This window comes from Prionailurus bengalensis, chromosome A2 (assembly GCF_016509475.1).
Source record: "Prionailurus bengalensis isolate Pbe53 chromosome A2, Fcat_Pben_1.1_paternal_pri, whole genome shotgun sequence".
In the NCBI taxonomy this organism is placed as follows: Eukaryota; Metazoa; Chordata; class Mammalia; order Carnivora; family Felidae; genus Prionailurus; species Prionailurus bengalensis.
Window position 1 is genome coordinate 29,886,983 of NC_057348.1, and position 13,804 is coordinate 29,900,786.

The following is a 13,804-nucleotide window of genomic DNA, read 5'->3' on the forward strand; positions in this document are numbered from 1 at the left end:
AAAGAAAGGATGTCTAAAAAGATTTTTACGATTTGGTTTGGATGCAGCCTGAGGACTTGCAGGGCTCGTCCGCATACAAATGACAGGAGTGGTCGTTACGCCAGCACGGCGAATCACGGACCATCCTATATCTCAGCGACGGAACGGTGTTCGTATCTAGCCCTTTCCAGGTTATGCCTGTAGAATTATCTGATCCCTTTCAGTTTTCATTTACCAAATATTTCTTGTAGCCAAATGTATGCCAGTCTCACTGATAGGCCCTGGGGCTATCCTGGTAAAGACAAAACCATGTCTTTGTCCTTGTAGAAACCATAGTCTGTTAGAGGAATAGATACTAATCATATGAATGTGTTAGTGGATGCATAATTAAGCTCATGTTAAGTCCAGCAGAGGAAAGAGGTAGTCAGAGCTTTGAGAGCAGATGATGGGGGTCAGGCCCAGGTTCGAGGTCAGGAAAGGCTACTGGAAGTAGACACAATCAAGGAGAAGTTAGCTAGGTCAAGAAGTTCTCAGCTCCTAGGGATTAGCAGCCATGTGTGAACACTCCATTGTGGGAGAACGGAGTACCCGTGGACCTACAGGAAGCTGCAAGGGCTGGAGCTGGACCCCACAGAGCCTTGAGGCCGGCAAATCTGGGCTTTTATCTGGGAACCATTGAAAAACTGGCCGGGCAAGGGGGCTAACTTGGTTAGCATTTCGGAGCAGATGAGGAAGGCTGTGGTGAGAGGGCCAAGCTGGCGAGGAGCCGAGGACAATACACTGTCATCCGTTTGTCATAAAGAAAAGAGATGGCGGTAGCTGGAACCTGGGGAAAAATGATGTCTTTCTATTACCAAGATTGTGGGAATTTTATGTTCTTATGTAGGAGGAAGAAAATTAGTTTCAGGCTCTGGGAGCATGCATTTGAAGCAACTTGGTGACTAATGAAAATAACACTTCTGGGGTAAGAAAGCAGGTCAGAGGGGTTTTATAAATGCTGCTCACGATCAGGTTTGGAGAAACATCCTCATTGTTGTTTTGATACTGGCAATTTTTCTGCGCTCACTTTTCACTGCTTTTCGCATTTGATGTTTTCTCCTGTTGTGTTTATTTCTTTACTTGTTTTATGGGCATCGTACAAGTGGATTGAATGGGCCTTCTGTCTTCTTTGGGTTCCATTTTAATTTTGGAGAGCTGGACAGGGGTGTGGTTATGATTATCAGCCCCTGTGTGCATTTCCCTGCGTGTTGTCATTGCGAATTCAACTGACTGCTTTCCGCTGTGAGAGTTAATTTTGCAGCCATATTGCAAAACCTGTAAACCCGCAGATCAAACTTCTTGCGGGGATTTCATTCATGTGTTTTGCAAATAGTTCTTAAATGTCTAACGTATAAAAATTATAGTCACCATTCATAATATCATATTATCTCTCCACCCTCTGTGTTTCAGGACAGATTGATAACCACGGGCTGAAACCTGATTATAATTATCAGAATAAAAGAACAAATTAGGTGGATGGTCCTTAGCTACCGTGGCCTTTAATGCCAATCACAATTATACTCCGTTACAACTTTCAGTTCAAAAGACCTTCCATTTAGGATTCTTTTATAGAGCACAGAAGGATTTTTAAACACACAGTTTACCAACTGATCTTAAAAGCACAAAGCAAAAACCCATCCATCTGAAAAGTGAAATTAGGGGGCTAAACTGGTTTAAGGTGACACCATTAGGAACCCACTGTCAGAAACACAAAGAAACCCCTAGCCAGTCATTACTATTATCGTGCATTTAAGCAAAGGGCAAACTCAGATTCTCTTTGTGACTGATTGCCTTGTTCCACTTAGTACTATAAAGGAGATATTGGTTGTAAAACCTAATGGTATCAAATAGACTTGGTAAAGGATGGCCTTCCCAGTTCCTTTAGATCTTGCTCATGTAATCTTCCCACTGCGAAGTGAGAATGTGAGTCCTATTAAATGCAGTTCAGGACGTCCTGCCAAAGGCGATATTACCCCAGACCTGTGACTGTTCCAGCAAATGAAAACCTAAATAAACCCCACAACAGCACCTAGTGTTCTTTAAAGGACTCATGGTCTAAGGGAGCATTTCCACATAAATAAAAGAACACTCTCATGAGTAATGGTGCATTTCTGACTTGCTCATGTTACTGGTATATGAATGTGAAATGGGGGGGGGGGCATGCCTCTTTTAGGGGAAAAGAGGACTCCTCTGCACCCCTCCCCCAAATTAGAAAGTATCATAGATAGCATAGGTAGGGATCTGTTCAGAAAACAGAGTTCTAGATGGTATCCCTTGTATGATGGTATCCCTGCACTCAGTGTTTTTGGACCATCAGTATCCAGAATGCTCAGAAAATAGAATTTTCAAGAACAGTAATAGTCCCAAAGTTAAATGCACTGTTATGTTATTAAATAATAATTGAAACAATATTAAATCATATGTTTAATTAAGAATAAATACGAACTAATATGGTCAGAAAATACTTTAAATATTTTAGGTTTTAAAACTAGAGGGGCACCTGGGTGGCTCAGTCGGTTAAGCATCAGACTCTTGGTTTCTGCTCAGGTCATGATCTCATGATTTCATGAGTTCAAGCCCAGAGTCGTGCTCTGAGCTGGCAGCACAGAGCCTGTGTCCGATTCTGTGTCTCCCTCTCTCTCTGTCCCTCTCCTGCTCGTGGTCTCTCTCTCTCTTCCAAAACATAAATAAACATTAAAAAAATTTTTAAAAACTAGAAATTAATTTTCCTAAGATCTCTTCCATGGAGTTTCTATTCTATGATACTCTTTCTATTTTGAAACGTGGGCTAAATTAAATTTTCTATATTTAATACAGAGAAATGATGCGGATCTTCCTCATCAGTCCTCTTCCAGTGTTCAATTTTTTTGTAAAGGACACAAAGCACATTATTTGTGTTTTTAGAAATGCTGTTAAAGTGGAATGGTGAGTGTGGCCAAACGTCATTATCTTAGAAATCACTCTCGGGGCGCCTGGGTGGCACAGTCGGTTAAGCGTCCGACTTCAGCCAGGTCACGATCTCACGGTCCGTGGGTTCGAGCCCCGCGTCAGGCTCTGGGCTGATGGCTCGGAGCCTGGAGCCTGTTTCCGATTCTGTGTCTCCCTCTCTCTCTGCTCCTCTCCTGTTCATGCTCTGTCTCTCTCTGTCCCAAAAATAAATTAAAACGTTAAAAAAATAAAAATAAAAATAAAAAATAAAAGAAAAAAAGAAATCACTCTCTAGAAGAGGAGCCATTGGGGATTCTCAAAAGTACTTTCAGTAAAAAAATTTTTAGATGCATAATACGATGCTAGGAAGTTAACTTTAGTCATTAAAGCAGACAATAAATATCTCAGAGTAGTAATTACCACATCATACTTTCCCAGGTCTGAATGGCCGCTATCTTAGAGATTTACTAATCCTAATTAGAGATTATATTTTTTATGGATACTAAACTTTTGAGAGATGATACAACTAATTGATGAAAGAACTAGAACAAATATTTTAACATTAATTTACTTTTCTGCAGGGCTTGACAATTTGTCACGTGCCTTTACTTACACGGATTCTTAAGACAAGTAGGCAAATAAGGTATTTGTGGATTTCATTCCGCCTCCCATGGTGATTTCAACCTTCCATGCCTCTGTCATCATTAACACATGGCAGAACTGAAATGAATCTGTGCTCCTAAAGGGTTGCAGCCAGAGTGTATTCTGACCATAGGGAGGAGAGACTTGGAATGTCGAATGTCTTACCAACAGAAGTACATATTTCATTGTCACTGAACAAAATCTGAGATGATAAATTTTCATTCAGATTTAGAATTTAGTGTTGTGTGAGACAGAGAGGGCCTCTGGCAGCCATCAGCCTACACACATAGCTGTGTTTTCTGATTTACTCCTAAAATCCCCGCATTTAAAAATTCTCACCAATGGTGGTAGAGTTGGGATCCTTGTCTGGAATTTGACTACGAGGATTTGCTTATACTTGTGACTCAGAGTAAAGCATGAGCATTCACAGTTAGATTCATTTAAGGTTTCCATAACCATTTCTGCTTTTACAAGCTTTTGGCGTGGAATCTTTTTTTTTTTTTTAATTCCTTACCACCCATCACTGCTTACATTTGTTTTTCAAAATGGTATTTTAGGCCTGAAATTTAATCCTGAGAAAGGAATTCAAATCTTGGAAAGCCTTTGGGCACAGAAGTGTTCACTGTTAGTTACGATAGTCAAAATTATTTATGATAGTAAACAACAAATCCGTACACCCAATATTTTGGAAACGATGACATAAATTAGGCCCATCCTGAAGTGGGAATATTATGTAGCCATTAAAAGTTATACCTTAATGGGATGCCCGGGTGGCTCAGTTGGATGAGCGTCCGACTTTGGCTCAGGTCATGATCTCACAGTTCATGGGTTCGAGCCCCGCGTCGGGTCCTGTGCTGACTAGTCAGAGCCTGGAGACTGTTTCGGATTCTGTGTCTCCGTCTCCCTCTGCCCCTTCCCTGCTCATTCTCTGTCTCTCAGAAATAAATAAACGTTTAAAAAAAGTTTTAAAAAAAGTTATACTTTATGGAAACTTCTAACGACATAAATGACAAAAATCACATTGTTAAATAATACTATTACTGATAAAACATTATTATCATGACTACACAGAGCAATTACAAGGAGCAGACACACATGTGGTACCCATTATGAGGTGCTCGTGTAACTCCTTTACACTTACTATGAGCAGCAAGCACTCATAGTACTTACGAGGCAAATACTTTTGGTAAGTTCATTTTTTTAAATTTTTATTTTATTTTCTATTTTTAGAATTTTTTTTAAGTTTATTCATTTTCGGGGAGAGAGAGAGAGAGAGAGAGAGAGAGAGAGAGAGCCGGGGAGGGGCAGAGAGAGAGGGAGAGAGAATCTCAAGCAGGCTCCACGCTATCAGCAAAGAGCCTGACACTGGGCTCAATCCCACAGTCCGTGAGATGGTGACCTGATCAGAAACCAAGAGTAGGACGCTCAACTGACTGAGCCACCAGGTGCCCCAAGTTCATTTTTTAAATGAGGAAACTGGTGTCCAGATGTTAGGTCACACACCTAATAAGTGGAGGAGTGGGGAATTGAACCCCTGAACTCAGCCACTCTGCTGTTCGTCCCAATGTAATGTGTATAACAAATGATCTCATCCACACTATGATGTGTATGTATGTGTGTATGGAAAATTTGGAAGGGCATATGACCCACTTTCCAGCACTGGTGACCTGTGTGGTAGGAATTTGGATGGCTTACTCTTTTCGTAGTTTTTCTGTATCTTCTACAGGGCATGTGCTATTTTTGTTATTAAAATATAATGCAGTTTTAAATAAATGAATAAGTGAGAGCTCTCTTTATACTTTCCAGAATTTTCTGTCACTGAATGAAAACCCACCCCTACTCTGTCATTTCTGTGTCTCCCAGTTTCTGTGCAGTCAAACCACAGAGGCCAGGCTTCCTCTTCCATGATTTGGCAACACTTGAGTGTATTTGGACACATTCCAAATTTGCCTGGACATTTTTCTGCTCCCTGATCATATGCAAACCTCCAAGTGGCACAGGGGAGTGTGTGATCTGAGTCCTGGATCCCTCGGTTCCCATCTCGTAATTTTTAGTTGATTTGGCTAGAGGCATGGGCAGTTTAGCCATGGAACAAATACTAGTAAAGACTTTATGGAATAAATAATGGGAAGCATTTTCAAATGGTGCACTGTTTCCATTGAATTATGGACAGATGGGTTGTTTATGCTCTTTCAGATGCAGACTTTTTTTTTTTTTTTTTTGGTCTTTTGCTGGTAAGAAAGTAGAATCAGAGTTCTTTTGTTTCTTCATTGAGTTCCTGCTAAATATTTATTTATTTATTTATTTATTTATTTATTTATTTTTATTTTATTTTATTTAGAGAAGGAGCACATAAGCAGGGCAGGGGAGAGAAAGAATCTAAGCAGAGCCCACACTGTCAGCACAGAGCCTGATGTGGGGCTGGAACTCACAAACTGGGAGACCCTGACCTGAGCCGAGATCAAGAGTCAGATGCTTAACCGACTGAGCCACCGAGGCGCCCCAAACCATATTTAAATGTTTACCTTTATAAACTATAGTTTGCAATGATCAAGTAGTACCCCGAGTGCTAAAGGAATCTGTTAAAAGACATTCGAAAGAGGCCCCTTCTTTTAAAGATACATATGAGGGGTGCCTGGGTAGCTCAGTCGGTTAAGCATTTAACTCTGGATTTCAGCTCAGGTCGTGGTATCAGTTTCTTGAGTTCGAGCCTCGTGTCAGTCCCTGCAGTGACAGCGTGTAGCCTGCTTGGGATTCTCTCTGTTTCTCTGCTCCTCTCTCCCCCTCACACTGTCTCTGTCTCTCTCAAAGGAAACTTAAAAAATACGTGGAAAAATAGTTACCAATAAAATAGGATTGAAAATTTACAGATATAGGTGAGAGAAGACTGCTCGTGAAGCTCAGTGGTGGGCACATGGGAGCTCATATTACTCTTCCCACTTCCGTTTATGTTGAAACATTATCGTCATCAAAAAATGAATCAGACACTTAACTGCTATCTCAGCTATTCTATTGTATCATGAGATGCAACAAATGCAGTTCGAAAGGGAAATTTTCTGGGAAGTTACATAGAATTTTAGTCTATAAAATGATAAAGCAAGAAATTGAAATGTGAAAAATCATGACAGTCGATCACATTGTCTGCATATAACCATGTCATATAACCATATAACATTGTCTGCATATAACCATGTCATGCCTAACAATGTCAAAGTATAATTTGGCTGGCTTTTTTCAGCTCAGCTACTCTTATAGTAATAGTATTAATGGGTTTTGATATGTGTTTGTATGGTTTTTGAGCTGTAAGCTTTTTTTTTTTTTTTCAACGTTTATTTATTTTTGGGACAGAGAGAGACAGAGCATGAATGGGAGAGGGGCAGAGAGAGAGGGAGACACAGAATCGGAAACAGGCTCCAGGCTCCGAGCCATCAGCCCAGAGCCTGACGCGGGGCTCGAACTCACGGACCGCGAGATCGTGACCTGGCTGAAGTCGGACGCTTAACCGACTGCGCCACCCAGGCGCCCCTGTAAGCTTTTTATAAGCCCTTACTCTCTTACCCATGGACTTTTGTAAGAGTACCTGAAAACGTTCACTTCGATTTCAGACCCTCGGCCCTTCGGGCCATCCTCCCTGTTGTCTCGAGGCTGGTAGCACATTTCCTTCATCTTTATCCCTGCCTAGAACTTGGCAGTGGATCTCTGGTTACCTGTGAATAAAATCCGTGTTTTATTCTGACCCAAACCTACCCTGTAGATTGATTTCTTCTAGTACAAAACATTTCCTAGAAATGGAACCATACAGTCAAAAGAGAATGAGCTTTTTGAAAGCTCTTGATGCAGAATTTCAAATAATCTTCTGAAATACCTACGCCAACTGCATTTCCACCAAGTCCGTAACTGTGCCCGTTTCACCATACACGAAGAAGCGGTGGCCATTATTATTTTCCAAGATCTTTCCTGATACGAAGGGGAGTGGTATCTCCTTTAAAAAAAAAAAAAACTTATCACGGAGGATGGCTATTTCCCAAGTTTTCATTATCATTCACTTTTTCCATTTAAAATGGATTTGTTCCTAACTTCGTGTATTTTTTATTATCATATTAATAGTAACATTTTATAGCGGGATGCAGGTGCATCCTGTGTTCTCAGATGTTCTCAAACTTCCTGAGAGGGTCCTGTCATCTCACCATTTTGCATTCTCCGTACCTGGTCTCGTGCCTGGTGCAACGTTGGTAGCACGCAAAGGTGTATACAATGGAATAGCATCCACTTTGATTAAGAATGTCTATACTACTCATCATTAGGAAATCTTTTTTTTTTTTTTCATCACTGCTTCCTAGAAGTAACGCTTGGAGGGTTCTCAGAGGCCAGTGGCTGTGATGCAGGAATAATTGCCCTTCTGATTAATAAGCTGTGCTCCCCATACCAGTAGCATCATGGTAGGAAAAAAGGACAAGTCCTGTGCTGAGATGTGCAAATTGATTGTATGACATCACACTCATGAGTAATTTCTCTTGCACTCATGCTATCATCTAAATTAAAGACTTAGTATGATTAACAGATCTTGAGAAGCCTTTTTTAGCTTGTTGGTCTAGATTATTTTAGTGACTTTTTTTTTTCCGTCTCCCAATCCTGGTATTAAAAATGAAGAGTTAAATCAGAAGCTTTTTGTTATTTGTTGTTGTTGTTAAGATTTTTTTCAACATGTTTATTTATTTATTTTGAGAGAGAGAGAGCATGAGCAGGGGAGAGGCAGAGAGGGAGGGGGAGAGAGAGAGAGAGAGAGAGAGAGAGAGAGAATCCCAAATAGGCTCCACGTACTGTCAGCACAGAGGCAGTGCAGGGCTTGAACTCACGAACTGAGAGATCATGAGCTGAGCCGAAATCAAGAGTCAGACACTTAACGGACTGAGCCACCCGTTGAGCTCTACGCCCGATATGGGACTAGAACTCACAACCCTTCAGGATCCAGAGTCACATGTTCCACCGACTGAGCCAGCCAGGGTGCCTCTTTTGTTGTTCTTTCTTACTAGCCTATCTTTTTTTGTGTCCTGCCTTATCTTCTTTACCTTGTGATTTTTGGTCCTATAAAAATCCCCTTCTTAGAGAGATTTTTTTCATCTTGTTTCTCAGCTATTTCTCATCAAATTTCCTTCATTTTGTATTTCTAGCTTCTGAACACTGAAGTTAAAGACTGTGATCTTCTTGGGGCACCTGGGTGGCTCATTTGGTTAAGTTCAACTTCAGCTCAGATCATGATCTCACAGTCCATGAGTTCGAGCCCTGCGTCGGGCTTTGTGCTGACAACTCAGAGCCTGGAGCCTGCTTCAGATTCTATATCTCCCTCTCTCCCTGCTTCTTACCCACTTGCGCACTCTCTCTCTCTCACTCTCTCTCTCTCTCTCTCTCTCTCAATCAAAAATAAACATTAAAAAAATCTTTTAGGGGCATCTGGGTGGTTCAGTCAGTTAAGCATCCGACTTCGGCTCAGGTCATGATCTCAAGGTTCATGAGTTTGAGCCCTACATCGGGCTCTGTGCTGACAGCTCAGAGCCTGGAGCCTGCTTCGGATTCTGTGTCTCCCTCTCTCTGCCCTTCCCCCACTCATACTCTGTCTCTCTGTTAGTCTCTTAAAAATAAATAAACATTAAAATTTTTTTTTTAATTTTTAAAAAATTTTTAATGAAATTTATTGTCAAATTGGTTTCCATACAACACCCAGTGCTCATCCCAACAGGTGCCCTCCTCAATGCCCATCACCCACTTTCCCCTCCCTCCCACCCCCCCCATCAACCCTCAGTTTATTCTCAGTTTTTAAGAGTCTCTCACTCTCTCTTTTCTTTTTTTAATTTTTTTAAAAAGACTGTGATCTTCCTGTGGCATGTCTGGAGAATCTCATATCATGAGGAAGCCAGTCTTTTAGGTTCTGACTCTTCTTGGTAGATGTCCATTACCTCACAGTGTGAGTGACATTTTGTTGCACTCACCTCTCACCAGGTCACCGCCACTTACAGAACGAAGCGAAGTTTTGCCTTCCACTCCCCATGTCTGCATGTAATTCCTCTGAATGAGTAAAATAAAGAGTCATCCATTTCAAACACTTCAGATTCCAATCTTACTTTTTCAAAAGCATTTACTTGTTCCCACAGTCTGAGATGCAGCTAGAAAGGCCAACCCTCGAAAGGAATATTTGATTACCCCCCCGGTTCATGCCATCTCCTTGGTTCCTATGAAGGAAGACAAGCCTCTGATGCTTCCTCCTTTTCATTCTGGTGTCATTTTGTGACAGATGGTGAATAAAAGCAGCAATCCCAGGCCAGGTGGCAGAGTATCTGTGTCTGCATTTTGACAACACCTGTCACTGGAGAATCTAGGCACACAGACTGAGATAGTGTCCAGGGACAAGGTGGAGAAAGTGGGCAACCTGGAAGGAAGCCCCACCAGCTGAGGAGTCTACCGGGGTCTCAAGACCTTATATTGATGTGATTTTGTACTTAGACCCAAATTTTTAAGCAACCTGCATTTCACAGGAGTTGCTCATAATTTAGCTCATGTTTTCTCTTGCTTGACTTTCCCACCATGAGGTGCAGAATTCTGTGCAATAAAGTCATCAGTGAAATAAAAGTGCAGTCAGCCTTATGCCACCCCTGTGATTAACTAATGCTGTTAGTTCAGGTTCTAGAATATTGGGTATATTTTTTCTTCCCCGGCCTGACTGCTTAGAACTATGCTTTGGTAAAGAGAAGAAGCTGGAATTGTTTCCCTAGGTGATCTGTTATATCTGCATGTCATTTTCAAGTCAGCTGGACTATCCAGCCTAAAGTAGAGATCTACCCCTAACTTCTTCCAAGCTAACATTCTGGAGGGGACTGCAGAAACAGAAGAACTGATCATTCTGACCTCTTGAGAGTATAGTCTTTTTTTTTTTTTTTTTGTTTTTTTTTTTCAACGTTTATTTATTTTTGGGACAGAGAGAGACAGAGCATGAACGGGGGAGGGGCAGAGAGAGAGGGAGACACAGAATCGGAAACAGGCTCCAGGCTCTGAGCCATCAGCCCAGAGCCCGACGCGGGGCTCGAACTCACGGACCGCGAGATCGTGACCTGGCTGAAGTCGGACGCTTAACCGACTGCGCCACCCAGGCGCCCCATTGTTTTTAATGTTTATTTACTTTTGAGAGAGAGAGAGAGAGTGCACGGCGGAAAGAGAGGGGGACAGAAGATCTGAAGCCAGCTCGGTGCCGACAAGCAGAGAGCCCAATGTGAGACTCAAACTCAAGAACCAATCATGACCTGAGCCAGTCAGACGCTTAACCAACTAAGCCACCCAGGCGCGCCTATAGGCTTTTTTGATACAGGCAAAAAGAGGAAGAATATGCTTAAAGCTTCTCTAGGATCAGCTGTCTTTCTCTTGGCCTCCTAATACTTTTTGTTCTGACATATACAGAGAGACATGAAAGAGAGAAATATAGGTATATATGCGTATGTGTCTGCATATAATTTTAGCTACTTACTGTCTCTCGAATGTCACCAACAGCCCATTCTGAGATTCCCAAATTATAACAAAGCTTTCCAACTCTTACTGGTAAAACTGATTCATCAGGGCTGCTGTACTCTGGCCATATCAGCAGAGAATACGCCTTGCCTCATTTTGAATGTGAAGCTTTGTGTCTTGTTTATCTCCCTCAAGTTACCGTTTGTATGATGTCCTCTCTGCTTCATTCAGGTCACAACACTGTGCGACAGCCTACACTTTGTACTACGTGGGCAGAGGCTCCACTCGCTTTATTTCTGCCCAAACACAAAATGCACTTTATGGCAACAGTAGTTTGGAACCTTCCAGGGATTTTTTTTTTTTTTTAACAAATGGCAGGACATAGGGCATTGTTCTGGTGCTGTTTCGTCCAACTCGTTGACCCAGGAACAGTGTCATTGTGATATGATAATGTATATGCACCATTTTACCTTTACCCATTACCACTTCCATGATGTACAGGCAGTGTCTTGCTTCGTTTTGTTTTGTGAGCCAAAAATGAGATTTGGGCATGAACTACTACAGCTTTAGAAATTCCAGAATCCCTCTCTAATAGTCCAAATCAAGTCGCAATTCTAAATGATACTGAGAAGTCCAGCGTAAAGAGCTTTTAGTTCTTTGTCTTGTTATCTGGAAATTGTCATTCTCTTGGTAATGATCTTGGCTTTATTCACTTGTTCAAGTCGGTCATTCACTTAGTAAATTATGATGAAATACTTGGCATGCCCCAGACACTATTAGACTATTTCATAGCAATTTCAGTGTGCAGTGGAGAAATGGGGACTGATGTTTATGTTTATGGCATTAAGGACCATAGAAAATGGTGGATTTGAGCACAGTTCTCTCTTTCCTCATAATTCTCTGTTGCTTTTGGTGAGAAACAGAATTCACTTAAACATATCATTGGAAAAAGGCCCTGCCATGCTCTGTGGGAGTGAAATCTGGAACTGACTGTCTATAATGCCATGTGTGACCAGGAGCCCAAAATTGGAGAGCTTTACAGTGTTCATAACCTGGCAATTCTGCTTCTAGAAGTTTATCCTAAGGAAATTAACCTGGATATGTATATAGCTGTAAAGATGTTCCTTCATACTTTCAAAAAAAACCCAGTGAAATATTGAATAGAATCTATATGTCTGATAGTGGAATGAGTTATATACACTACGGTGTCTCTGTGCAGTGGGATCATAAGCAGCCACTAAAAGTGATATTGAAGAATATTTAATAACTGGAAAAAATAAAGCTGTTTTGTGCATGGGCTTTTCACACATTGGAGAAATGGGAAAATGTTGGGGGCACCTGAAAATCCGACTTTGACTTATCAATTGCATAAATTGCATATCATTGTGAAAATTAGTGGTCTAATTCAGGTAAAGTGCCTAGCCCAATATTTGTCACATAATAAATGTGACCTGTAGTAATGTCAATGACAACAATGACTGGAGATTGCATTGAATGAAGACTGAATCTTTGTACCAAAATATTATCATTGTTTATAGCTACATGATGCAATAAACTTTGATTTCAATTTTTTTTAATGTGCTTATAAGTATGTTTTAAATTTTCTGCAACTAATAGTGGGAAACACCTCAATGAAAGAAGTGTGGTCACTTTGGTGTTAGGAGCACCAATATTTTCCATTAACAGATATAGGAACTTCATTGTTCCAATGGAATTGAGGAGAATGAAACAATTGTGTGCAGATATTTATGGCTGAAGTTTCACCAAGACAAATAGCATGCGTTAGTCATTGTCAGTGGGAAAATTCATTGTATTTCTAGGGCATCTGTATTAGCAGCGGTGGCCAAATAGCTATATTAATGTTCTGGTATGTGATTTGGGTTAATTATTGTCACAGTTTTATTAGGCTTTGACATGACTTTTTTTTTCTCCCCAGTAAGTAAAATTTGAGGATATTCAAGATTGGCATTAACTGTCTTGCTGCAAATGCATTTATAATATGGACAACTAAAATCAACAGCTATAAAACCACAGTGTCTATAGCAGAGTGAAGATTTCCTAATATAGACATCGAGTAGAAAGCCTAATTTGATTTCAGTTTCCTTTGGACATCTGTTAGTTTACTTACCTAGAGAGGCATTTAAGACCAGAAGGTTCTGGGAAGACTTTCTGGAGAAGGGACTGGTTGCATTTGCTTGTTTTGTTACCCTTGGAACCCTTTTTTTCCCCCCTTTAACTTTATGGTAGTTAATCATCTCACTCATTAACTGTTCTTATGTATGTATGTATGTATGTATGTATTTAGAACAGGCGAGCACAAGCAGAGGAGGGGCAGAGAGAGGGGGAGAGAGAGAATACAAAGCAGGCTCCATGCTGTCAGCACATGACGTGGGGCTCAATCTCACAAACCATGGGACCGTGTCCTGAGCCACAATGAAGAGTCAGACGCTTAACCGACTGAGCCACTCAGGCGCCCTTCGCCATTCTTTCTATTAAAGTCTCCCTGTTCAAATTACTGATGAGGCTTCTGTCTCCTGACTGGACCCTGAGTGAAAGAGAAGAGACCAGAGAAAGCCATCTGCAAAATGAATTAATTGCTACTGAATTGCCAACTCATGACCAACACTCTATATTCTTCAACATGCTTAATAACTGATTTTATTTTAGTATGGATTACATCAGACATCCCATAATCAGGTGCCGACTATTCCCATCAGCATTA

General features: G+C 41.0%; 1 protein-coding gene across 4 annotated transcripts in view; it reads left to right on the forward strand.

Moving 5' to 3' along the window:
- PTPRG (protein tyrosine phosphatase receptor type G) overlaps window positions 1-13,804 on the forward strand; it is a 717,269-nt gene that overhangs the window by 516,523 nt on the left and 186,942 nt on the right. The window lies entirely within an intron of this gene.